At 43.8% G+C, this 27,455-nt stretch overlaps 1 protein-coding gene across 6 annotated transcripts in view; it reads left to right on the top strand.

Moving 5' to 3' along the window:
• PRKCZ (protein kinase C zeta) overlaps window positions 1-27,455 on the top strand; it is a 224,877-nt gene that overhangs the window by 182,345 nt on the left and 15,077 nt on the right. The window contains exon 18 of one of the 6 annotated variants that reach the window (XR_012897330.1): window positions 27,246-27,340. The exons of the other annotated variants lie outside the window; for them this stretch is intronic. The gene's annotated coding sequence lies outside the window, so the exon portion shown is untranslated. The remainder of the gene's footprint in view (window positions 1-27,245; window positions 27,341-27,455) is intronic. 6 annotated transcript variants of the gene reach the window in all.

Consider the following 27,455-nt stretch of genomic DNA (forward strand, 5'->3'; position numbering starts at 1 on the left):
CGAGTGGTTGCATGTGTCCATCCCATCTAGGTGCACGTGTGCTGAGTGAACGGATTGTCAGAAGATTTTTCCCTCGGCGGTACCCGTTGGGCCAGCAGGGGAGCCTCCTGGAGTGGCACCCATATATTGGCACATATATACTCCTGCTGGTCCTCCGACTCCTCATTTCCTTCTTACCGCCTGTGATAGTCGTTGGAACATCTCTCGCTTGCTCTGCAAATGCACCTTAGCGGTTCTCATTTTTATTAGCAGTTCTAGTTTTCTAGTGTTACTTTAGTATTAAGTTACTTTTATAGTGTAGATAGGTAGGGGGTTGTTTTCATGTCCCTGTACCCTTGTGGGGAATGACTCAAAGCTTTAAGCCCTGCACCAAGTGCTTTAAGCCAGTGCCCTGTGGTGACCCACACAAAGCCTGTCTAAAGTGCCTCGGAGAAGCTCATCTCTCTGTCAACTGCAAGATCTGCTGCAGCTTCAAGCCTCGCACTAAATGAAAAGGGAGATGTGGCTGAAGGTCTTGCTAATAGATGTAGTGCACCACCTGGCATCGGCCACCCATAGCACACCTGCTTCAGTGCGGGAGGGGCCCAGACATTCCCAATCATCCCTGGTGCTGCCACATACCATGGCTCTTTGTTGTTCCCAAACTCCGGTGTCTCAGAAGAAGTGAAGACCTAGCAGGGGAAGGTCTTTGTTGCAGCACGCGCTGAGAGTGCATCCCCAGGCAGAGCACTCTGCCACTTCGGCCACAGCGCCCAGGCCTCCAGGTCCTGATTAGCATCTGTTGAGCCCGCTCTGAGACCGAAGCCTGGAGGAGACTTGACCAAGGTGGACTGGTTCTTCACACCAGGCATGTTCTAGGCAATGAGGGAGCTTGAAGAGCTCACCTCTTCCCCAGCTTCTCCTATCCCGCCCTGCACATGGGCTATATACCCACACCACCCGCACAAACCCACTGGCTTCCAGCTTTGGCATCAGCAGCCAAGCCTTGTTTGAACCATAGGGCACCTTTGGCACTGACACCTTCAGTACCATGTTGGGTGTCTTGCCTGATGCACGGGCCTTCGGCACCATCATTCGTACCAGGTCCACCAGTGGACATACCTTTGGAGCAGCGTGTGCCACCTCCTCTGTTTCGGCACATGGGCAAGCTAGAGTTGATGGCTGGGCATGCTCCCCAGCACCGTTTTTCGGCACCGGCTTACTCTGTTCTGCCCTGATCAGCTTCCATCTACTCCTCTGACTCTGAGACAGTGTCAGTTTTCTCTAGGGAAGAGGCAACCAGATCACACTCCTGGCACTGTTCCTTTTCACAGTACTGCTCCCGACACTGGAGTGCCTCAGTATTGCCTTTCCAGGTCTCTTGGGGTACGTCTAAACTACATGCCTCTGTCGACGGAGGCATGTAGATTAGACAGATCGGCAAAGGGAAATGAAGCCGCGATTTAAATAATCGCGGCTTCATTTAAATTTACACGGCTGCCACGCTGAACCGACAAACAGCTGATCAGCTGTTTGTCGGCTCAGCGTGCTAGTCTGGACGCTCCCCTGCCGACATAAAAGCCCTTTATCAACCTCCCTGGTAAACCTCATCCTACGAGGCATAACGGGGAGGTCGATAAAGGGCTTTCAGGTCGGCACGGGAGCGTCCAGACTAGCGCGCTGAGCCGACAAACAGCTGATCAGCTGTTTGTCGGCTCAGCGTGGCAGCCATGTAAATCGCGGCTTCATTTCCCTTTGCCGATCTGTCTAATTTACATGCCTCCGTTGACGGAGGCATGTAGTTTAGACACACCCTTGGTTTCTGTAGTGGCAGCCTCTGGTGCAGTGGCCTTTCTGGACACCCTGGGCTTATCACCGGGCCAGGGGCCCGGGCTTTCCTGTCCTCCCTCTGCTTACTCAGGCCTTTGGGTTCTGCCATCTGAGACCCCGTTGACCTGTTCCCCACTGTTGACCCATTCCTATACTCCCTGTAAGTCCTCATCCAGACCTTCTGGAGATACGGTGGCAGAAGCAACCCATGAAGTGGGTAAGGAGAAGTCAGTGGTCTCCCAAGACCCAAAGCAGCAGCAATAGCGGGAGGAGTAGGTGTTGAGGGAGTCCTCTTCCTCTAACACACACATGGCACTGGGGGGCAGGGCTTATGCCATTAATGGACTCAAGATCCTACCAGGACCTTTCAAAATGCTTTGCCAGAGGCTGGGGTCTAGACTGAGAGGGTATTGGAGGATTCCGATCCTACGGTTGACCTTCTTAATGCGGATGCTCCAATCAGGATAGTGCTGTGCTGGACTCCACAGTAGATGCATACTGTCTGCCCAAGACTAGGTTTATAGTCATCAAGAAAACCATTTTGCTCCTGTATGCCTCCCCTATGACCACTGCCAAGAAGCGTATGAGGGTCCTTGGCTTTATAGCGACATGCACTTACGTGGTGCAGCATGCCAGGCTCTGACTGCACACTCTACAACTGTGGCTGGCTCGAATGCAAAACCCAGCCTACCAGCCCTTGGACACGGTGGTGACTGTCCCACTGGAAGTCATGGCCTGGTAGCTTCAGGAGGACGTGGTCTGTACCAGGGTCCTGTTTTCCCAGCCCTTGCCATCAGTCCAGTTCGTGACAGATGCCTCAAATACAAGTCGGGGAACCTGGGGACAGACAGAAAGCATGTGGTCCCAGTCAGAGCTGTCACTGCATATAAACATCAATGAACTGAGGATGGTTTGACTTGCTTATCGGGTGTTCCTCTCCCAGTTGCAGGACAGGTATGTCCTGGTCCTGACGAACAACATGGCAGCGATGTATTATATCAACAGACAGAGTGGTGCTTGTTCTTTTCCCCTGTGACAGGAAGCCTTTCTTCGTTGGAATTTTTTCATAGAGCAGAGCAGTCATCTCCTGGTCTCTTACCACCTGGGGTCCCAGAACTCCCTGGTGAACCAGCTCAGCAGGTCCTTCTCGGGCCACAAATGATCCCTCAGAGCAGATGTGGTCCTGCACATCTTCCAGAGGTGGGGGTTGCTCCACCTGGACCTATTTGCGACTCGCGGCATCAGGAAGTGTTCCAGTTTTTGCTCCTTCATGAACGACAGCCCGGAGTCTTTGGGGGATGCTCTCCTCGTTCCCTGGCCCTTCGGCCTTTTGTACACATTTCCTCCTTTCCTCTTGAACCACAAAGAGATCCTCAAGGTCAGGGAATTCAGCTTCTCCCTAATCCTGATAGCTTCAGCATTGGTTCACATGTCTCCTAAGTTTCTCGGTAGAGTGGCCAATGGTCCTCTCACTGAACCTGGACCCACTATCCCTGGATCACAGCACACTGTACCACGCAAACCTGCAGTTTCTGCACCTCATGGCTGACAGTGCTAGAACGTTGGTACTCAGAGCGAGTTCGAATGGTCCTGTTGGGGAACAGGAAACCCTCTACCAGAGCTACATATTTGGCAAAGTGGAAGTGCTTTTTCATCTGGGTGGGCCAAAGGGGAGTCTCCCTAATAGATGCCCCATCCCCTCTGTCCTCGACTACCTTCTGGACCTAAGGTTCAGGAACTGTCTTTGTCCTCGGTCCGAGACACCAGGCAGCTATCTCTGCCTTTCACTTGGGCTCCCAGGGTAAATCGCTCTTTGCAAACCCTATGGTTCACTGTTTTTTGGGGGGTCTGAACAGTTTATCCACATGTTCACCAGCCAGTTCCCCCATGGGATCTCAATTTGGTCCTTACCAAGCTTACTGGTTGCCCCTTCAAGCCCCTAGTGATGTGTGCCCTCTTGCACCGATCACAGAAGGTATCCTTTTTGGTGGCCATTATGTTGGGCAGATGGGTGTCTGAACTTAGGGCTCCAACTTCAGACCTCCTCCCTCCCCCATGCTGTTTTCTTTAAGGATAAGGTCAGGCTCTGTCCACATCCTACTTTCCTGCCCAAGGTGGTGTCCCATTTTCATGTTAATCGGGATATTTTTTGCCCTTGTTTTACCGCAAACCACATGCTTGTGGTAAAGAACATGCACTATACACATGAGATGTATGGAGAGCTTTAGTTTTTTATTTAGACAGAACAAAGCCTTTTCACAAGCTCTTCATCTTGCTAGCCAATAGAATGAAGGGCCTCCCTGTTTCAGCCCAGCATCCTGTATTAAAGATTGCTATGATTTGGCTGGGCTACCAGCCCCACTCCTCACAGCCAACTCTTCTAGGGCCCAGATCTCCTCGGCCGCTTTCGTTGCTCAGGTGCCTGTCCTGGGGGGGAGGGAGGGGAGTACCTGGTCCTCGTTTCACACCTTTTTTAACCCTTATGTGTTAGTGCACCAGGCCAAGGACAGTGCGGCCCTTGTTAGGGCACTACTATGTTCCATTGAAAGTTAAGGTTCTGACCCCGCTTCCAGGGATGGTTCTTGGAAATCGCCTACTTGGAATGGACATAGACTCATAGACTTTAAGGTCAGAAGGGACCATTATGATCATCTAGTCTGACCCCCTGCACAGTGCAGGCCACAAAATCTCACCCACCCCTCCTAGAATAATCCTCTCACCTATATCTCAGATATTGAAGCCTTCAAATACTTTGAAGACCCCAAGATGCAGAGAATCCTCTAGCTGTGATCTGTACCCCATGCTACAGAGGAAGGCGAAAAACCTCCAGGGCCTCTGCCAATCTACCCTGGAGGAAAATTCCTTCCCGACCCCAAATATGATGATCAGCTAAACCCTGAGCATGTGGGCAAGACTCATCAGCCAGACACCCAGAAAGTTCTCTATAGTAACTCCTATCATCCCTCCATTGACCTATTTCCCACTGATAATGAATGGTCAATTAGTTACCAAGATCCTGTTATCTCATCAAACCATCCCCTTCATAAACCCATCTAGTTTAATCTTGAAACCAGATAGATCTTTTGCCCCCACTACTTCCCTTGGAAGGCCGTTCCAGAACTTCACTCCTCTAATGGTTAGAAACCTTCGTCTAATCTCAAGTCTAAACTTCCTACTAGCCAGCTTATATCCATTTGTTCTTGTGTCCACATTGGTATTAAACTTAAATAATTCCTCTCCCTCCCTGGTATTTATCCCTCTAATGTATTTAAAAAGTGCAATCATGTCCCCCCTCAGCCTTCTTTTGGTTAAAGTAAACAAGCCAAGCTCCTTGAGTCTCCTTTCATAAGAGCATGACATGAGCAGTCACTCAAGAAAAAACAATTACTTTTTTCTCGTTACTGTTGTTCGAGATGTGTTGCTCATATCCATTCTAAATCCCACCCTGCTCCCCTTCATCAGAGAATTCTGGCAAGAAGGAACTGAGGTTGTGGAGGGCCAGCAAGGGTATATATGTGCTGATATATGGGTGCCACTCCAGGAGGCTCCCCTGCTGGCCCAGTGGGTACCGCTGAAGGAAAAAACTTCTGACAGTCCATGCACGTGGCTACATGGATGGAAATGAGCAACACATCTCAAAAAACAGCAGTTACAAGAGATAAGTAACTGGTTTTTTTTTATAATATGACAGGAAAATCATGTTTACTTTGGGTCCCTATTGTATTCTGTGTTGTATTTAGAAGCTGATTCTGTATGTAGTTGTTTTAGGTGTCACTTGCATTTTGATGTAGGCCAAAATATTTGTTTTACAAAGTGAATAAAAAAAGCATAATATATTTTTAATTTAAGGATTCTTCTTCCAGATTACAAGTGGCAAAGGGAAGCGATTCTACCTTATATATTTCTGAGTATAATTTACCCCAAAATACAAAGCCTTACACAAAGAAACCAGAGGTTAAAATTGACAAGAAAGTATTCCTAGTGTACAACCTGAGTCAAGTGCAAAAAATAAACATAATGTGTAGATAGTAAAAGAAGACCAGTTCTGAATGGTATGGTTTAGATCAGTGTTTCCCAATTTTATTTGGCCACAGAACTCTTTTAAACTTGAAATAATTTTGCGGAACCCCCAATAACAGTATCTTGTATATGTAGCTGAAAAAGTAGACCACAAATAAGAAAGGATAATAATAAACAAATGCTAAACAAGGTCATGAGATTGAGATCAACATTTAGCTTAATTGCACATAGATTAATCTATCATAGTCCATTTATATTTGTCATGGCTAAATTTTTAAATACAAGAAATCATGCGACTATCCTGAAGAGAAGTACAGGCAGTCCCCGGGTTACGTACGAGATAGGGACTGTAGGTTTGTTCTTAAGTTGAATCTGTATGTAAGTCGGAACTGGCATCCAGATTCAGCCGCCGCTGAAACTGACCAGCGGCTGACTACAGGAAGCCCGAGGCAGAGTTGCTCTGCCCCGGGCTTCCTGGAATCAGCCGCTGATCAGTTTTAACAGTCTGAATCTGGATGCCAGTTCTTACATACAGATTCAACTTAAGAACCTCAGGCATCCCCAAGTCAGCTGCTGCTGAAACTGATCAGCGGCTGATTCCAGGAAGCCCGGGGCAGAGCAACTCTGCCTCGGGCTTCCTGTAGTCAGCGCTGGTCAGTTTCAGCAGCGGCTGGCTTGGGGACGCCTGGGGCAGAGCAGCTGGGGTGTTCTGCCCCAGGCGTCCTGATTCAGCCGCTGCTGAAACTGACCAGCAGCGGCTGAATCAGGACACCTGGGGCAGAGCAGCTGGGGTGCTGCCGGGTTGGTCCAGTAGCGCCCAGAGCGGCGCTACGGGAACAACCGGCAGCGCCCCAGCTGCTCTGCCCCAGGCGTCCGGAGAAAAGCCTGGTCTGCTGGGGGGGGGAGACCAGCAGACCAGGGAGACGGGGAGCAAAGCCGTGGCTGGGCTGTCCCGCTGCCCGCGTGCTCCGCTGCTTTGCTCAGCATCTCCCTGGTCTGCTGGGGGGGCTCCCCCCCCCCAGCAGACCAGGGAGACGTGGAGCAGCTTTTCTCGCCCCGGAGGACGTGGGTGGCGGGACCGCGGCGCATCTGGGCGTCCCGCCGCTCCTGTCCTCCGGGGCGAGAAAAACCCGTTCGTAACTGCAGATCCGACGTAAGTGGGATCCGCGTAACTCGGGGACTGCTTGTATTCACGAGAGCACCGCCTGTGCACTCCCATGCAAGCAACTGGTTTGACAGCTAGGGTTTGACTTTGTCTGACGCAGCGCTAGTATATTCGTATTCAGTTAACCCACGTGATCCACGCTCCCTGAAAGAGAGTACGGGGATTAACGGTGGTATATAACAGGCGATCGCACCACCGACTGACTGCTCGTGCACCACTGATTGACTAGGTGCGCAGCGCTGAGTAGTGACATCATCGTCCCCACTCTCTGGCTAAGTTGGCACTACACAGGGACACTTATCATGGCAAACACAAACGAAAATTTTTTTCAATAAAATTCATAAGTGCTTAAATAGTCATTATTATTATTTTAAATCATAAAATGTTATTGTAATGGATTTTTTTCGTGGAACCCTCATTTTCACTTTGTGGAACCCTGTGGTTCCGCAAAACACCATGTGGGAAACACTGGTCTAGGCGTTGCTTGGTCCTGCCATGAGTGCAGGGGACTGGACTTGATGTCCTCTCAAGGTTCCTTCCAGTTCTATGATTCTATGAATATCTTTTCAGTCACAATGAATAGTCTTGTGGCACCTTAGAGAATAACAAAAATATATAACAAAAATATATAATATCATGAACTTTCATGGATAAGACCCACTTTATCAGATGAGTTGGAGTGGATATAACAGAATTCAAGATATATATATATATATAACAGCAAAATTACCTGTCAATTGTAGGACCGATGTTAATGAAGCAGGCTGGATGTGTCCCATTCATAGCTTTTGATGTGAAAATGTGGATGTTTAAGGCAGGGGGAAATTGGCTTTGTAATGTATTAACCAGTTAATGTCTTTATTCCAGCCCAGGGTAACAGTGTCAGATTTGTAGATGAATTCCAGTTCTGCAGTCTCTCTTTGTAATTGGGTGGTAAATTCCTTTGTAAAAGAATGGCTACTTTTAAATCCATGATTTAGTGATGAGGTAGGTTAAAGTGTTCCCCTAAAGGTTTGCGTGTGTTACTGGCCAAACCAGACAGTCTCTGTGACAGATGATAAATGAACACAAATCAGACATCAGAAATGGTAACACACATAAATCTGTAGGGGAACACTTAAGTTACTTGGTCACTCAATCACGGTGTAAGTAGTAAAAGTAAAGACATTTTTTCAGTGATTTGTAAACTTAGATGGTCTGATTTTGAAAACTCTTGACCCTCCCCTCTTGATTTTGATGGATTTTTTCATGAAGGATATGTTATACAATAGAGTTCTGTCATATTGGTTATTTCAGTATTGGGATGTTGGTTTGCATGAAATAAGGCAGTAACATTCTGGAATCTCATCAGCCAGCTTTCCTAATTCATTTAGTACATCTGCTAATTTTTTTCTGCTAAGCAAAAATCCATTTTTATCCCAAACCTCTGTGTTTCTTGCACTGTGCCTTACGTAATAAAACACACCTACAAGTTGGACTTTTCTAATCTAGGACTCTCTGGTCTGGCCACATCTGTTCCTGGACCACAGAGCCCCAGCGGATGGGAGTCTGGCGGCAGGAGTGCCGGTGGCTGGGAGCCCTGCCAGGCTGGCGGCAGGGAGTCTGGCCAGGCCAGCTGGGGCCAGGAGCCAGTTGTCCTGCTGGAGCTGGGAGCCCAGCCAGGCCAGTGGCAGGGAACCCAGCCAGGCCGGGAAGCTTGGCAGGCCAGTGGCAGGGGGTCCAGCGGCCAGGAGTCAGGCTGGGGGGCCAGCTGATCATAGGGATCTGGCAACAAGGAGCACAGCCAGGCCAGCAGCAGGAGACCCAGCAACTGGGAGTCTGGCCAGGTTGGCAGCCCTTCTGGAGCCAGGAGCCCCACCAAGCCAGGAGCCCCATCAGTCTGGGAGCACAGCCAGGCCAGAGGCAGGGGTTGGCGTTCAGCAGGGGAGGGGGGCAGGAGTGCAGCCAGGCTGGCGGCAAAGGGGTTTGCGGAATAGGAGCAGAGCAAGGGGCTTGCGGCCAGCAGTGGAGCCAGGTAGCTATTGGGCTGCTGTTGACCTCCCCTGGTGTAGCAAACTCCATGTTTTAGCACTGGTCAGGTCCCAAGGGTGCTAGTCCAGGGAGGTCCAACCTGTACTATAAAATTGAGTTTGATGTCACTACTTAGCTGTGCAGAGATACACTGGAGATGGACCTAGAATGAAGATCCAGATGAAGTACAGTATGTCTGACACAATTATTTGCATGAAAATGCATTTTGGGGGAAAGGTTTTTAATAGAGATCAATGTACAAATATTTTATTAATATACTCAGTAGAATATTCTCCACTCAAGCTTGGTCCAAACTTGGCCCATTTACGTTAGTTTATCCATCTGGAAATCATTACTAAGTTGGTTGATAGTTTGATGTGTGGTTTGCAAAGTAAACATACTAACCCTACGTAATCAAAGATATGGAGATAAATTCAATCTAAGCCATGATCATTGGTGCAGTGAGAAGCAGAATTATTGTGGGAGTAAAACTGGAAGCAAGTGAAGTGTTTAGTCTTTGAATATCAGAATGCTTCCAGAGCAGTTCCAGGTTTAAAAAAACTTCCAGACAAATAATTCTTAGGAATGCCCATGCCAGAGGAAAATAACACTTGCATTTTGAATAAAAGGTCATTGATTTCAATAGGAGTTAAGCCCTTAACCTGTTGAGGTGTATTTGAGCATCCCACAACACACCAGTCTGAAAGCATATACCTTTAAAAATTCGACCAAAGTAAACAATGCCGTTGAATCCGAAGGGGACAAAATTAGAGCAAGATCTTTGCTAGCAAAGTACAAATGATACTGATACCAATGAGAAGGAATATAAATATTATCTGTGAAGGGCAGATACTCCCAGTTACAAACTTCTGATTTACGAGCATCTGCACATACAAACAAGAGCTCACCTGCAGACACAGATGGCAGTGAGCAGCACAAGTCTGACCAGAGGACTCCAGAGGAGCAGGGTTGTGCAGCCAATGACTGGCGAGAAACAGCACTTAGAAGGGGAAACCTGCTTCTCTCCAGATGCTGCACAATTGCCCTCTGCTTCTCCAGAGTCCTCCAGCCCATACTTACACTGCTTGCCACTTCCTGGAGAGTAGGGATTAGGTGCACCCTGCAGGATTGGGGGCAGGACTGGATTAAGGGGGGGGACGAGCTGGGCAGCTTCCTGGGGTGCCAACCTATGCGGGGTGCCTGATGGCAGCTGTAAGGGGCCCTTAGAGCTGCCATCAGGCGCTGCACGCCTGGGGCTGGGAGCTACACGGCACCCCTTACAGCTGCCATCAGGCACCGTGCACCCAATTGCAGCTGTAAGGGGTGCCGTGTGCCCGGGGGCGGAGCCGCACATGCGTCGTACGCCCAGTGCCCGGGGTGCAGGAATGGCTCGAGCCGGCCCTGGTTGGGGGCATGGAGCTGGGCTAAGCACTGGCAGCTCGCATGAGGTAGGAGTAGCTGGGGGAGGGTCAGGATGGTGGCCGAAGTATTCCCAGAAGTCCCCTTCAGACTCTCTACCTTCCTCCTCTAATTAAACATGCCTTTCTCAAGCACGAGCATTCAAGGTTAAATTTAAAAAAAAAAAAACCTTTCTACTGTTTTTCATAGCAAATACACAGTATTACAGCTACCTTATGGGTTAAGTAGGCTTTTGTGAGCTAGCCTGGGTACCTAACTACCATTTATAACATCATTTCTATGGGAAAATATGTTCAGCGGATAAAGAAGTAACTAACATCTAACTTAAAAGAATAAAGAAAGCCTTTTTGAAAGATGTTGACAATATATTGAATGTTTGTCTCTTTCAACAACAACAAAACAAGACTCTGAGAGGGAGCATAGATCTCTGATCTGCCTAGCTTACAACATAACTATCTGTGAAAGTCATTCTGTGAAGATTGTACTTCAAGGCTTTCTTTTGCCATGAGTTATGAGCTTACTTCCCAGAAGTTGCAAAGAAACCAAACTAAAATGAAAAATTGCCTCAGCAGTCTGGAGAATACGCATGTGAAAGCAGGTAGAGCAACAAAGTTGATTAAGGATGGAGTCAGGATATTCCTAAAGGGATTCATGGAATTGTAAAGCAGCACACTTACAAAAAATATTGTCTTTTAAATTGTCTGCTTCCATCATCAGAAAAGACACACATGGGACACAGAATAACAGAAAAGATTGCAACTTTCAGAAAGTGGCTGATTTCAACTTTAACTTAACTCAGGCAAATTTGATACGTCACTTCCAGAGATCCCTCAGGGAACTGATTAAAAACTAATTCAAATGCATTTTGTGGTAACTGATTCTTCAGTTCCTCAAATTAAAGGCTGCAACACCACCTACTTTAGACTTTTACTCTTTCACACTCTGATGGGTATAATATGGCTGTGTCCTCATTTTTTGAGGAGTACAGGATCTGCCAAAAAAGCTCCCCGCTTTCGCTTTCCTTTCACTTTCAACACTGAGCCTGATTGGCACAGCATTGGAACAGGAGTATGCAAATGAGGCCCAGGATATTTAAATCCCGGGCTCATTTACACTTACAAAGTGCTTGATTTGCATCCCTCTGTCTCAGACTCAGAGGGATGCAGCCTAGACGTAGCCATTGTGAGAGTGTGCAGTCAGAGAAGGCTCCCTTCGTATTGTTTCCTGGTATGCTGATCATGCCACTGACACCTGTCGTCTTGCTCTCTGGAGCTCTCCATCACTCTGTCTTGCTGGGCCAGATCCTTTATTCTTTTCCAGACTTGGGATTACCACCTCCTCTGAAGAGCAATGCAGTTCTGGGGCACGGCACCAAGGAAACCAACCCCCAAAAGAGATCCAGACCCCAATAAATCCATCTTTCTCTGTGTAAAGGTTTCACAGAAGGAAAGTTAATGAGGATGTTCGTCCTCTTCATCTGTGAAAGTATGCACACTGGTCATTCTCCCCAGGTAACAATTATATGGACTCGATGACCTCCTGAGGTCTCTTCCAGCCCTATGATTCTATGATAAGTGGTTGCTAGTGAGAACAGAGAGATCGAAGAAAGTTACTAAGTTAAAATGAAAAGAAAACACATAGCTAGTGCTAATTCACTAAAAAAATTATTGCAAGCAAAATCTACCCTAATGAGTTGTTCTTGTTCTTAGACATAAGCTTGGGGTCTCATACTTTTTTTTATCCTGATCTGTGTCCCCAACCCTTTGTGTCTTCCTACACCAGCCTAAGGACCAATAACTTCCCATTGCTTAAATAGTCTTTTCCCCCAGGGCAGGAACCTTTTGTTGTACATACCCCCTTCCATGGAAAACTACCAGGGTCAAAAGAATCGCAGTCCCAGGTGGTATGGTCACATGTCTTACTAAGCCAATCACCTCTGGGCTTACCGAACAAACAAGGCTGATCACAAGTCGTTAAGGTGATCACCAAGTCCTTGAGGATGGGGGGGGGGACACATCGTTAATGGTTCTCATTAGCACATTTAAAACTATAAACAGTCTCATACTTCATATTTCTAACTTTATGTACAAGAATGATACATGCACCAAAATGGGATTTATAGATCCAGCAGACTGTAACATTACAATTGATAGGTTACATGAGGTATTATGTTTAAAGAATCTGAGTTGTGCATATTTATATTCATAAGCCAAACTTCATAAAGTGGGGGGAGGGCAGTAACCAACACAATCATCCTAAAGTCAGAGTTCAAATTTTTACTCTTTGAACAACATATTATATCCATTTTTGGCATGCTGCTGCAGAAATTATTTTCCTTGCCCATCACTTTGACCGGATCGCCCCTCTCTTTGTATCCCTCCATTGTTCAAAGCTTAAGCTACGTGCCCTTACATTCATGCCCTGTTGGCTCCCATCTGTGCCATCCACATGTTAAATTTCCCAACAAGCACTTTTGTGTTGTCCATTGCTCTTGAGTGGAGCAACCCATACACATTTACAAAACTAACAGATCATCCTCCTTCCAAACCCTCCTTAAAACTTTCTTTTCTTCTTTGAGTGACCCCATGGGTGCTCCACTCTTGGTGTCAGGCCCCGTCCTGGCGCCGCGAATCGGAGAGCTATCAGAGCCATGGTCCACCGGACCACGCATGCATGGTTGCCTTTGGCAGCGTTCGCACCTTTGATCTGTCATGAGATCTACAGAAAATTAACAGGCTGCTGGTGTGCTGAGATCACTTCCTATCCTACTGATATTGTCATGCTGTTTCCTTGCACTCCATCTATTGTCTTGTTTTATACTTGAATTGTAAGCTCTCTGAAGTAGAGACCATGTTGTTGTTGCTTATACAGCACCTAGAACATTGGGGTCCTGATCTAAGACCAGGGCTCTTAGGCGGTGGTAATACAAATAATAAGTAATCATGTTCAATGATGATCTGCTTAGCGCTAGCAGTACTTTCAACTGTTATTGTCCAACCAATGACGGACAGATGGATGTGTGTATTCCCACACAGAGTATAGGTCTTTCTTTGGTAAATTGAAAAGAAAGTCAAAGGTATTTAAAATCTAATGTCAAGAACTTGGTTAAAACCTTTTAAATAGGGCAAAATTTATTCTGAACTATGTGACAGACATTGATAGTTTTAAGCTACAGAGCTAACTTTCAAGTGTTGTACAAATATTGTTACATTCCAATTGGCATAATTACAGACTTCCTATAACACATCCCTTAGTGCTAATTACAGATTATACTCTCCCACAATTTCCAAGTGTTCTTTGTGTGAGCAGTCTTAGTTTGTATATTGATTTCATAATCATGTCTTTTTATTGCAGGGTTAGTCTTTATTGTAATAACTATACTGAGACTTTTGCAGCTTTTTCAAAATACTGCAACATATATGCAAAGCCCTGAAAAATTTAATTGGGTATGAAGATCATAGATTTTACTGCAACAGAATTTATGGGGTATAATACAATTAAGTATATTGATATATTAGAATATAGTATCTTAAAGAATAAAGAAAATGCTATTAAAATCAGCAAGATAAGAAAGGATGCCGCATTAGCTTTTTTGGGGATGGGGAGGGCATTCAAGTGCTTTGAGAGAACCTGTCAGCCTTGAAAGAACCCTGAACTAAGTTAGGGAGAATATAATATAAACTATGTGTATTCCTTGTTGGATCTCTGTAGTTAAATGCTACATATTCATTGTACAGTAAAACTCCAGTGGTCCGGCATCCGGTGGTCCAGCATTCCTGATGGTCCAGCACCATCTGGAACCCAGAAGTGCTCCGGGCAGCCGGACAATTGGAGCTGCTCTGCTCCCGGCTTCCCCAAGTCAGCCGCTGGTCAGTTTCAGCAGCGGCTGACTTGGGGATGCCTGGGGCAGAGCCGCTGGGGTGCTGCCGGGTTGGTCCCGCAGCGCCAAGGGGTGCATCCCCCCACTCCACTCCAGACCCCTCATAACTCCCCCTTCCTATATTCTGGCATATTTGATAATCCGGCACCCCCTGGGTCCTAGAGGTGCCGGATTATCGGAAGTTTACTGTAATAGTTTCCATTGCATTACTAAACAAGATGTTTTGTTTTGGGTATTTTGACATTCATTTCCAAATAAGTTTTCAGCTTGAATTTACAGTTATTTTACATGGTCCACTGCAAGTCAGTATCTGACTTTTTTGTTTTACAACAGAAATAAATTTAACTCTGGAAGGTTAGAAAATTGTTTTCCCTATTTTTCATTATAAAATAAACACACTCAAATTCCCACAATTTTTGTCCTAAAACAAATGTTAAAAGAATCTCAAAACAAAGTCTTGAATTAAGCCTTTCATTTTGAATAAACTTCTGCTTTAAATAGTTAAACCAACATTTTAAATGTTTTTTACATTAGAGAGATGCACGACTAGTCGAGTCACTACTTGACTAGTCGCTTCTCTCCCCACACCATCACCCCCTCTCCCGCCAGCAGGAGCTGGTTCTGGTGGGAGCAGGCTTAAAAGCTGGTTGGTCCCCCGCTGTACCTCTGAAAATGTGAAATTGCAACTAAGCAGATAGCTAAATTTTAACCAGTATTGATCCTTTTAAAATATATTTTATAAACATTTTGTAATTGCAAGTAATATATGATGAATTGGATCCAGATGCAGGCACACTAAAGGAGGAATTTTACACTAGGTATGAAAGATAACCGAAGGTTAGGTAGCTAATTGGGGTGGCTTGTCAAAAGTTACTGGAGTTATTTTTCATTTGTTAAAAGGTACGCAGTTCATGTGTTTTTATATGTGCTATCAATTTTTACTGTAATTATTTTCTGGTGATTGGTACAACATGTGGGAGTCAAATATATTAGACACCTACAATAATATTTTGAGTTAATAAGGTCTTGCATAGTTCCTCAAAGTATTTGGGAAATGTGATTTCTTCATGTATGGACACAATGCATCATTCTCTCACCCGCTCCCTTATAGAATTATAGAACACTAGAACTGGAAGGGACCTTGAGAGGTCATCGAGTCCAGTCCCCTGCCCTCACGGCAGGACCCAGTACCATCCCTGATAGATATCTGTCTAACCTGCTCTTAAATATTTCCAGATATGGAGATTCCACAACCTCCCTAGGCAACTTTTTCCAGTGTTTAACCACTCTGACGGTTTAGGGTGTTTTTCCTAATGTCCAGCCTAAAACCTCCCTTGCTGCAATTTAAGCCCACTGCTTCTTATCCTATCCTCAGGGGCCAAGGAGAACAATTTTTCTCCCTCTTCCTTGTGACACCCTTTTAGATACCTGAAAACTGCTATCATGTCCCCTCTCAGTCTTCTCCTTTCCAAACTAAACAAGCCCAATTCTTTCAGTCTTCCCTCATAGCTCATGTTCTCTAGACCTTTAAGCATTCTTGTTGCTCTTCTCTGGACCTTCTCCAGTTTCTCCACATCTTTCTTGAAATGTGGTGCCCAGAACTGGACACAATACTCCAATTGAGGCCTAATCAGAGCGGAGTAGAGTGGAAGAATGACTTCTCGAGTATATCTTCCTCCACTCATTCCATGACTCTCATCAGTCTTAAAGCTCTTTTTAGCCTGAGGCATGAAATGCCTTTAGCTGTAATGAATGCTCATGCCACAAAGAGAAGGCAGGCATGCTTTTATATGTTTGGATCTGTAGCAGGTGTAACTAGGCGTGGCAGGATTTTATTTCAATTAATAACTCACAAAGATCAGTAGCTGATGGCTGAAATACATTGCAGTTTCCCTCTTCCCCCTCCCACGGTGGGCACGCATACAGGGATTGTGTATCACTAGCTCTGCACTGGGCCATGTAAGGTGCCCTCAGCAGCCCTGCTGTCACAGGAGTGAGGGAGCTGGCCCAAGACAGTAGTGACACCTGCTCCCTGCAGGCTCAAGCTGTGGGGAGAGGCTGAGGTCCTAGAAGAGCAGAGCAGAGACCTTGGCTAGGACTGCAAGGAGCAAGAGGACAAGCCTCAGCCGTGTGGAAGGCCATGCCCCTGCTGAATAGTCCTGAAGCAGAGCAAGAAGCAGTTTGCAGCCCCACTGTCACAGATCCCTTTGATGGCTGCAAGCAGTTTTTATCATTCAAAGAAAGAACGTAAAGAGTTTGCAGGATAAATTTCACAAAAAGACTAACGTCCTTGTAAGTACTTTTTGAAGGTTATACTTAGGATTGGCAGAATTCAATTTCTATTTTTCTAATTGATGATTATTGTCAATTTTAACAGTATTTTACAGCTGTGCAGAGTCGAGTTGGGATTAGGGCAATGCGGAGAGGAGGGAGCAGCTGAGGAGCCCAGGGGACCAGGGTGCAAGGGAGGCTGTTGTTGTCATGGCCTTGCAGAGCAAAGCCCACCATCAGCTTGACAGGACTAAAAGAAGAGGAAGTGCTCTGCTGGAAAGGGAGAGGCCACTCTGCTGCTGAATAGTTCCTGACTCAGATGGCGCTCTCACTCCTGGCACATCAGTGAGTGAGTCCATGACACTGAAATTGCAGAGAGCTCCCTGTATGAAAGTCCAGCTAGCCAAGTTTCCTGTCTTCCAGCAGTAGCTAATGCCAGGTGCCCCAAAGGGAATGAACAGAACAGGAATCAAGTGATTCATCCCCTGGTGCCCGTTCCCAGTTTCTGGCAACTAGACACTCCATCCTTGTCCGTCCTGGCTAATAGTCATTGATGGATCCATGAATGTATCTGTATGTGTGGCAAGGTAAGGAATAGTAATCATGGCAGTGTAGTGGTCCGAGTTAGAAGTAGGCCTTTGTGTAACTGCCTCTAAAGAACTCAGGACTAATCCATTAATATGCTATTGGTTATCACACTATAATCCAGCTAATTATATTACAATGAGTCATTCATGAATGACAGGCAAACAAACACGCAGGACAACAGTCAGTCTGCTGAGTCTTTAAAAAACAGAGACGGGATAGAAAACAATAAAAAGATGCACTCTGTAGAGAACTGGAATTCTTCTTGAAGTAAACTGAAATGCTGACAACATTATAGAGGTTGCTGGATTTTTTTACATGACAGGTAAATGATGCAAAGGAAGAAGAGGCTTTACCTTTGATTAAGCAAACCATTGAAACTACCCTTTCTGATCTCAAACCCCTTTTAGAAACACAGGAATAGTGCTGGAGTAGACCAGTTGTCCATCCAGTCTAGTGGCCCGTATTCAGTAGTGTCCAGTTTAGATTAGTATGAAATAAACAATATGAGAGAACCTGCTAGTATCTTCCTAAGTCTAAATAGCTGCTTGTTGGCTAAACATGGACTTGTATATAACTTATAGATTTGTATCAAGTGAAATGTCATCAGTATAAAAATGCAACTGTTTAAAGAGTTGCTCTGAATCTTCATGAACAATCCTGTTCAACTTATTCATAAATGATCTGGAGAAAGGGGTAAGCAGAGAGGTGGTAAAATTTGCGGATGATACCAAACTGTTTAGGATAGTCAAGACAGAAGCAGACTGTGAGGGACTCCAAGAAGATCTCACCAAACTGAGTGATTGGGCAACAAAATGGCAAATGAAATGTAATGTGGATAAGTGTAATGTAATGCACATTGGGAAAAATAACCCCAACTATACGTACAGTATAATGGGGGCTAATTTGGCTATGACAAATCAGGAAAGAGATCTTGGAGTTATCGTGGATAGTTCCCTGAAAACTTCCACACAGTGTGCAGCGGCGGTCAAAAAGGCAAATAAGATGCTAGGAATTATTAAGAAAGGGATAGAAAATAAGACCCAGAATATTTTACTGCCCCTGTATAAAACTATGGTACGCCCACATCTTGAATACTGTGTACAGATGTGGTCTCCTCACCTCAAAAAAGATATTTTGGCCTTGGAAAGGGTTCAGAAAAGGGCAACTAAAATGATTAGGGGTTTGGAACGGGTCCCATATGAAGAGAGGTTAAAACGACCGGGACTTTTCAGTTTAGCAAAGAGGAGACTGAGGGGGGGATATGATAAAGGTATATAAAATCATGAGTGGTGTGGAGAGGGCGAATAAAGAAAAGTTATTTATTTGTTCCCATAATAGAACTACTAGAGGACACCAAATGAAGGTAATGGGTAGCAGGTTTAAAACTAATAAAAGAAAGTTCTTCTTCACACAGCATGTAGTCAACCTGTGGAACTCCTTGCCAGAAGAGGCTGTGAAGGCTAGGACTATAACAGAGTTTAAAGAGAAGCTAGATAATTTCATGGAGGTTACGTCCATAAAAGCCTATTAGCCACGTGATAGAAATGGTGTCCCTGGCCTCTGTTTCAGAGGCTGGAGAAGGATGGCAGGAGACAAATCGTTGGATCATTGTCTTCGGTCCACCCTCTCTGGGGCACCTGGTGCTGGCCACTGTTGGCAGACAGGCTACTGGGCTAGATGGACCTTTGGTCTGACCCAGTACGGCCGTTCTTATGGAAAAACATAAAAGCTTAGGAAAAACATAAAAAACAGCAAATAGTCCTGCAGCACCTTAGGGTATGTCTACACTTGCACCCTAATTTGAACTAGGGATGCAAGTGCAGGCATTTGAAATAGTCAATGAAGCGGGGATTTAAATATCCAGCGCTTCGTTAGCATGATCTCACCGGCGCGTTACTCCGAATGCCAGCTGTTTCGAAAGTGAAAGTGCACGCCGGGACATGTTAGTTCGAACCAGATCCCCAGGTTCGAACTAACGTAACTCATTTTTTGGTGCCAGCATGCACTTTCACTTTTGAAACAGCTGGTATTCGGAGTAACGTGCCGGCGAGATCATGCTAATGAAGCGTGGGATATTTAAATCCCCGCTTCATTGACTATTTCGAATGCCTGCATTTGCATCCCTAGTTTGAACTAGGGTGCAAGTATAGACATAGCCTTAGAGACTAACAAAAATGTAGATGGTATCACGAGTTTTTATGGGCACAACTCACTTCAGATGGATGGAGTTTAAGGGGCCCAGGTTCCAAATAAATAGCAGAGAAGGAGAGGGGATGAGGCGGGAAAGGAAAGGAGAAAAAAATGGGAAAAGAATAGTCAGTGTGTCCATGCTAAATGAAGCTGATAGAGCGGGTTCTGAGAACAGTTATGTACCTGGTGTTTGGCTTTTTCTGTCATTAGGATGTGGAATGTAGCAGGTAAATCCAGTTAAGATCTTTGTGTAAACCTCTATTGTAGGTATCAAACTTGTAAATGAAATTATATTCTGCAGCTTCCCTTTCAAGGTGGCTTTTGAAATTGGCTTGTAATAATATGGAAACTTGGAGATCCATTAATGAGTTGTCTGGGCAAGTTAAAATATTCCACAACTGGTTTCTATGTGTTACCTTTTCGTATATCTGATTTGTGTCGATTAATTCTCTCTTGTAGAAACTGTCCAATTTGACCAGCATATATGGCAGAAGGGCATTGCTGGCAGTTGATGGTATAGATCACATTAGCGGATGTGTAGTTGTACAAGCCTCTGATGTGGTGGTTTGTGGTTAGGTCCTGTGATTATATCACCTGTATAGATGTGTGGACAGAGTTGGCACTGGAGTTGATTGCAGGGGTGGGTTCGTTGGTGAGTATGATGGAGATGTGTTGCATGGTTGCTGGAAATAACTTGAGACAGGCCACAGAACTTAATTTCATTTACAGGTTTGATACCTACAATAGAGGTTTAAACAAAAAGCTAAACACCAGGTACTTAACAGTACTTCGAACCCGCTCTATCAGCTTCATTTAGCATGGACACTCTGACTATTCTTTTCCCATTTTTTTTTCTCCTTTCCTTTCCTTCCCCATCCCCTCTCTTTTTCTGCTATTGATTTGAAACTTCAACCCCTTAAACTCCATTCATCTGAAGAAGTGGGTTTTGCCCACGAAAGCTCATGATACCATCTACATTTTTTGTTAGTCTCTAAGGTGCTGCAGGACTATTTGTTGTTTTTTTATGGTTTTTTTCAATTACAGACTAACACAGCTACCCCTCTGAAAGTTTTGTACAAGCTTAGGAAAAATTCTACCCATCTGTCATTTAACTAATATTGTTTATTATCTCAGTGGATGTTTTTCATAAAAACAAACAAGATTTTTTTTCCAGTTTTCCACATATTGTCATCAGGTCTCTTCCAAAAGGCAGTTTTGAGCATTGATTTTCTCTTTGATATTTCTCTAGAGAAATGGTGACCTCCAGTGGCCAGCCAGGCTCCTCCAAAGTGTATGTCCCACATAGGTAATAACCACTCAGAATAGTGGTCCTATGTGGTAGTCTCTTTCTGGTAAAGCCACTGTCAGAAGCTTGAGGGGGAGGTAAAAATGGTTCCAAATGGTATGCAATGTGGCTCATGGGGCAGAGAAATTCCTTCCTGCCTCCTATGGTGATCAGCTTTATGCCCTGAGGCATCAAGTTTGATCATGTTGTTCTTCGCTTGTAGCTAGAACATTAGTCATCAAGTTTATTCAGACCCCTTCACAATCCATGCACAAAAGGTTCTCCCTCTGACTTCTCGAGCAGGAGCGTATCTTATGAGGACATGTAGTAAATAATGTGTATCTCCTATGAATGTATCAAAAATGTACACCTGCTCTTCAGAGAAAGCAAGAAGAATTATAAAAAACGGAGTCAGAAAATTATTTAAGCAATTAATTTGTAAACTACATGACTACTTATGCTCATTGGCAGCAGATAACTGTATTGCTGAATAATTTCTGAAATGTTTTGTAAATTATCTTCAAATGGATTCTCAACCATTTTAATAGAAGAACTCCTGTTTTGCTGCTACACTTTCTGGTCCACTCACAAAAGACTTTATTTTACATTTAAAATAAAGTCACTATTAAAACTGACAAAGTCTTATAGGCAATTGTTAGAATTATTAAACTTATAATCATTATAGTAATCCTAATTTCTCATAAACTGTCCATTAAAACTGGACTCCTGACATGCAGAGGAATTCTGTTTTGTGAAATAGTAAATTAATTCCATAGACGTTCTGAATGTCAGCAATATAAAGATTGTAAACTCTTCAGCGCAAGAACTCTGGGTCATCTGAGACACAGCACAGAACTTTAACCATCTTTGCCCCTTTTCGATAACTCCTCTGGGGCTGAGCAGTCCCTAGCATAAGATAAGCAACTTCTCTTCTGCTGCCATTGGGCAACATTGCTACCCAGAGTTTGCCCTTAGACTCACTCCAACTGACCCATCCTTCTAGCCCCAGCTTTGCTCCTGGTGTGTCCCTTATACTGAAATTTGCAAAGGAGTGTTTGGAAAATTAACAGTTAATTATGTTCCTCCATTAAGAACATAAGAATGACCATACTGAGTCAGACCAGTGGTCCATATAGATAGTATATAGATATTCAGAGGAAATGACTAGGACAGAGTAGTTATTGAGTGATCTATCCCCTGTTGTCCAGTCCCAGCTTCTAGATGTCAGCGCATGTGGTTACGTGAGTGACCATCTTGGCTAATAGCCATTGATGGACCTATCCTCCATGAACGTATCTAGAGTTATTTTTGTACTCAATTATACTTCTGGCCAAAATCCCTTGGAAATGAGTACTACAGGTTGACTGTGCGTTGCATGAATTACTTCCTTATGATAGTTTTAAACATGCTACCTTTTTAATTTAATTGCGTGACCCCTGGTTATGTGAAGAGGTATAGAAGTCTCCACACCATTTTGAGATTAGCACAGTGGGCTGATGTTGTTTAAGATGCTGGGTGTTACCATGGTAGATATTGTTGTAAACCTTCATATCACCTCATCACCATGGTATTTGAGCATCAGAACTCTTGCGTTGTCCACCCTGGGTTTTTTTGCGCCTCCTAGAGGAGGGAAGGATTTTAATTCAGATACGTTAAATAGGAAAGCCTTTTTTTAAAACCTGGGCATGCAAAAGCTATGAATTTGTGTTGTGATGAAACACCATTTCAAACAAGCATTGGAGCAAACAGAACAGCTTCTAAGCTATAAACTGAAAATAGAGATGCTGACAAAACAGTTACAAATTTTACTGGAAAAAAGGATGTTGAGGAGACTGCATTGGAGGACCAGCTCCCATAAAGAGTTCTCATGTACTTGTGTATGTGTTGCCTTACTATATTTCAATAGCTTTCCTTCCCTTTATTACAGTTGGCCAGGTAATGAATGTGGGTGTATATTTGGTAAGTGTTCACAGTTACATGCAGGCTCCAGTATGCGCAGGGAGCTGGTTTAAAATCTGGGCTCCTTACACACACTGGCTCCTAGGAGCCAATGGCCTCCCTTCCCATCTGTCACGTTGCTGCCTCTGTATGAGGCAGCAGTGCAGAGGGACAGACAGAAGCCAATATGTGTAGGGAGCAGGCTTAAAAGTTGGTTCCCCACACACACTGGCTTCAGGGAGCCAATTGCCACCCCTGCATGTAGCTGTGTAACTGCTGAAATTTTCAGCAGTTACACAATTACTTAATTAAATGCATTTTAACATCCCTACGTTTAGACCTCAGTTCTTAGTTAAATCTTCATAGGCAGAGTCCTGTAATATCAGTGGAGCTTCATGAGGACGCAGAGGACCACCTGCACGCAAACACTGCTCAAGTGAGTTAGTTTGTAATTCTCAATTATGTAGAAGAGCTCTAGAAACATGCAGTCGACACAGATTTGCAGTTATTATCTGTACGAAAATTGCAAGTCCATGTGTCCCTTGGCCCTCAGAAAAGATTGAACAGCAAATGTTGTAAGCAGCCTTGAGTTGCTAGGCTTCTGTTGTTTTTACAGAATATACTACAGAATATTTAACTAGCAAGTTATAAAATTGCTTTTTAAAATAAACCAAGTGGGGTTGATAAATGAGAGAGTACATGTGATAAAGCAGTATGTCCATTGTGGCAGTGCACTTAACTTGCTTATTGAGTCATTTGCTGTGTCTGTGACCCCTGTGTAAAGTAGCAAGGTCTTTCTGTGCATAATACCAACCTTCACAAAGCCTCTAGAGTTTTAGCCTTACTTATTATATTATGTGTATGTAACCCATACACCTGCTGGGTGTGGTTCACTGTCCCATGTAGTGGCACTTAGACTATTTACAGAGAAAGAGAATGAGCATGCTCTACAGTTAGCTCAAAGCCAGCTGGCTTGTAGCTCATGTGGCAGAGGCTCATGCATGAAGCTCCCGAGGCCCAGGTTTGGTTCTGCCTAATGGCATTACGTGTCCACAAGGGTTCCAGTAGCAAAAGTATATTGGGGAGAGGGGTGTGTGTGTGTGTGTGTATATATATCTAAATATAAATATATATCTAAAATGTTCATTAAGGCTACTTCACTGTTAAAACTGTTCTTGATGGGAAATGGGGGGTTTTGACACTATTTGTTGTTCTTTTTGCAAAAACTATCCACATTCCACAGAAAAATTTAATTTTTGTCAAAAATACAACTGCACAAAACCAGAAACGCTTTGATTTAATTTGGAGTCTTGTTGCCTCCTTGGGGTTCAAGTTAGTCCCTTCTCTGGGTTCGGTTTTCACAGCAGCACTACAGCTCCATAGTAGACTCCAGTCAGACTGAAACTTCATGGAGCCACCCATGGTGCATCATGGGAAATAGTCTGAATTAAGTAAAATATTTTCAGTTTTCCACCAAAAAGTTAAAATTTTCTACATGAATCCTCAACAACTGTGATGTCCATCACTGCAGCATTTGGACCCAGTTCTTCAAATCACATTGGGGTTCACAATTGGGAGGGGTTCACAGAGGGTTCACAATTGGGAGTTAGTCCTATTGATGTAAATGGGACTACACCCTGTATAGGTTGAATCTCTCTAATCTGGCAACATCCATGGTCCAGCATGATTTTAGTTAGCTGGATGTTCATTTATCACAGATGTTACCAAGTTTCCTGTGAGCCCATAAAGTTTATTTATAGCTACTAGTTCTGGCTCTCAGTGTTCTGTGTTGTAGACGTACCCTTAGAGCTAAATAACATTATTTCTAAATAACTGCCTGCTGTGTATTTCAAAATAACACTAGTTATTTTGAAATAATGTCGAAATCCTGTCAAGCTGGGGGACTTCTTACTCCGACTCCTGTAACCCTCGTTGTATGAGGAATAAGGGAAGTCAGAGGAAGAATGCTTTATTTTGAAATAAGTGCTATGTAGATGCTCCCAATTTCGAAATAGCTCAATTTGCATAACTTATTTCAAGTTAACCCCTGCTGTGTAGATGCACCCTAAGTTACCCCTAAATACCTGGTAAGAGCCACTAAGCAGTGGAAGGATTGGTAATGCTGCTAGACAATATTGATCTTCTGTGGTTTGGCAAATTCTATGGTTTGGCATGAGGGTGCTGAACTAGAGAGATTCAACCTGTAACTCCTCTGTCAAATTGGGCCATTTTATAATTCTTTTAACTGAACAAGGCCAGTGGAAACTGTTGATTACTTTTATTCGTCGTTATAAAAAAACTGCTATTTAAACATTGTGTCTTTTACTGTGTTTTCTATTTCTCATGCAAAAGCTGTTGCCATTTAGTTTTTTTGTGATTCACTGGAACTGATAGTCCACATCAACTCTAGAACTGTGCTTCAGGGAAAAAAGTCAAGGTTACATAAAGGAATGTAACAATCTGGCATTCTTTTTGGTTTCTTGTGATGTATATGATCAGGGCTCGACAAACCACTGTTTCTACTCGCCCGTGGCGAGTAGATTTCAGCTGGTTGCTCGGTGCACCCCATTCACCAGCGCTGCGCGCATGCGCAGTACCGGTCTGGCGCATGCGTGATGCGGGGCTGACAAGTAGCTCTCACCGCAGTTTGTCAAGCCCTGTATATGATTATGAGTATGCAAGTATGAATAAGTTGGTTACTAGTAAATAGAATTTTTTTCTTGACAAAAATTTGGAGATCCATTAATGAGTGTCTAGGAAGATATAAGTGTTCTCCAACGGGTTTTTGTGTGTTGCCTTTTCGGATATCTATTTTGTGTCCATTAATTCTTTCTCATAGAGACTGTCCAGTTTGGCCGATATACTTTGCAATGGGGCATTGCTGGCTTTTGATTACATAGATCACATTAGTGGATGTACAGTTAAATGAGTCTCTGATGTGGTTGGGTCCAGTGATAAAAACGCTTGTAAATGTGGTTGGGTCCAGTGATGAAAATGCTTGTGTAGATGTGTGGGGAGAGTTGGCACTGGGGCTGATTGCAGGAGTGAGTTCCTGGATGCTTATGATGTAGCTGTGTTGTGTGGTTACTGGAAATAATTTGTTTCAGGTTAGGGGGTTGTCTGTTAAATGGAAAGAAGACTTCAGTCAGGAATGCTGCCAATCTGATGCCTTCCATGAACATTACAAATAAAATTATTTCCACGTTGCATCCATCATAGAGGAAAAGGATTGTATTTCCAGTGGAGTTCATCAAGATGTTTCTCATCGGATTTATTATGACTATTAAAAAGCTATTCTGTGATCTCAGGATAGAGGGAAATGATATCTTGGTTTAAATTTGGTATTTGTCTGCTCTATTCTACTTGCTATCTAATGAATACTAGCTATAAACATTATAAAATAACTCACTGGGGAAAAACAGAATAGAGAAGTTAAATTATCTTTCTGTTGGGAAGTTACAGCTATTTTTTAAAATCTTATTAAAAAAATATTAATCTAAATGAGCGATTCTTCATTGAGATGGTAGTGTCTGGCATGTCTCGCTGTCCCATCTAAATCTGATTTCAAAAATCTATTTCTCAGTGGTTTGCAACTTTTTATCATAATACCAGTCACATTCTCAAGCTAAATTATTTTTATATTTGAATGCATAGCACTTTCTTGTTATGTCTTAGTAACTACAGATATACATATACTGCTTATTCAGTGAACCAATAAGGTTTCTTCCCTTTAATTATGTTTAAAATGCTTTTTGTTCCCTACACTCTCTCCCAGCCAGCCTGTAAATGCTGTTTCTTTTCTAATTTTCTTTGTTGAGGTCATAAGCATGCTTCTCATTTACACCCAGATAGCATAGTCACAACTGAAATGCTAGGGAAAATGTGCCTTACTGCTAGTTACCTCTTGCTCCAATTTACTGCCCCTCTCTCAGATACACTCTCTCTCTCTCTCTCTATCACTTACACACACAAAGGATACTTATGCTAGAAATCTGATGCTACCATAAAAAATACATAATAAAACTGACTTTATAGACAGTGTTATAAAGGGAATCTTGCATAATTTCAAGCTTCTTCCTTTATTTTTTCATGTTGTGCCTTGTTTGTGGGTTCTTGTTACACATTAGGACCCATAGCATGTTGAGAACTATGTTCATTAGTACAAAGTCAAGCATCTTTCTATAGAGCATGAACAAGCACACAGAAGAGACCTAACAGCATGCTGAGTACTTGAGTGTTATAATCTTGTTGTAAGAAAGTGCCCTGAGTTTTTGTACCCTACTAAAAATGTTTTGTAAATTAGCTGTTCCACTCATTTGTGTTTGGTACAATTCTGCTGCACACCGAGTTTTTGTGTAGTTAAATTCCTGCCTGGGGAGGCTGATCAGCAATATTGTGTTCTCCTGCTCGTTTTTTCAGAATATAGTGTTTTCTGGCAGTTTGTTATTTGTGGGAGGTGGAAGGGAACAAGGGATAGAGGAGAGAGATGATGACTTGGTTTTTGTGCCAATATGATTAATTGATACAAGAACTAGATTAAATATCCACAGTAATGTAAACAAAGGTTGGAAAGAGGCAACTAATGCTGCTTCGCCTGTAGTATAGTGCATGTAAGCATCCACCAAAATAACATATTGCACTCGGGTTTCTTTGTCTTTTCTCTCACGAAGCAGAGGAAAGCTTTCCTGGTACTGTCTGGACACTTTCTGCATTAGGATTCAGTGTGAAATTCCAAGTCATGATCAGGAGAGTTCAGATCAAAAATGTAAGCAGTGTATAATTATCTTAAAAAACCATGAAAGTTCAAGTCCAATATAATACTATCCAATCAAATGACAGGGATTTCTTACCAGCGGTGCCAATGTTCTGTCACTTTACAG

Source organism: Pelodiscus sinensis, chromosome 23, assembly GCF_049634645.1.
Source record: "Pelodiscus sinensis isolate JC-2024 chromosome 23, ASM4963464v1, whole genome shotgun sequence".
In the NCBI taxonomy this organism is placed as follows: Eukaryota; Metazoa; Chordata; order Testudines; family Trionychidae; genus Pelodiscus; species Pelodiscus sinensis.